We start from the raw sequence: 313 nt of genomic DNA, 5'->3' as shown, positions 1-313 counted from the left end.
AGATTAAGACAACACCATGGAGCATATGGGTGTATGATATACATATATTATACATTCCCAAAACACAGAGAGAAAAAATCCACATACAACCACCCACTGACATACAAACCAACTTAGAAGTATTCATTTACACACTTGCAAACATTGTTTGAGTACCTACTATGTACACAAAGGTACCTAGTACTTCTGGAGATAGACAACTAATGTTAAGACACAATTTCTGCCCCACTCACTCCAAGGGCCTATTAGGAAAGACTAGACAGTTCTTGTACAAAGTTCAGTTAATGTTTTGTTTATATGAAGAAATATTTTT

At 34.8% G+C, this 313-nt stretch overlaps 1 protein-coding gene across 1 annotated transcript in view; it reads right to left on the bottom strand.

Moving 5' to 3' along the window:
- Positions 1 to 313, bottom strand: part of FAM114A2 (family with sequence similarity 114, member A2) — a gene marked incomplete at its 3' end in the record, with an annotated part of 93,731 nt that overhangs the window by 79,572 nt on the left and 13,846 nt on the right. The window lies entirely within an intron of this gene.

The sequence above is a fragment of the Propithecus coquereli genome, unplaced genomic scaffold (assembly GCF_000956105.1).
Source record: "Propithecus coquereli isolate 6110/MARCELLA unplaced genomic scaffold, Pcoq_1.0 Scaffold419, whole genome shotgun sequence".
NCBI classification, from domain to species: domain Eukaryota; kingdom Metazoa; phylum Chordata; class Mammalia; order Primates; family Indriidae; genus Propithecus; species Propithecus coquereli.
The sequence above is the reverse complement of the archived record's forward strand: the minus strand, read 5'-3'. Positions and strand labels throughout refer to the sequence as shown.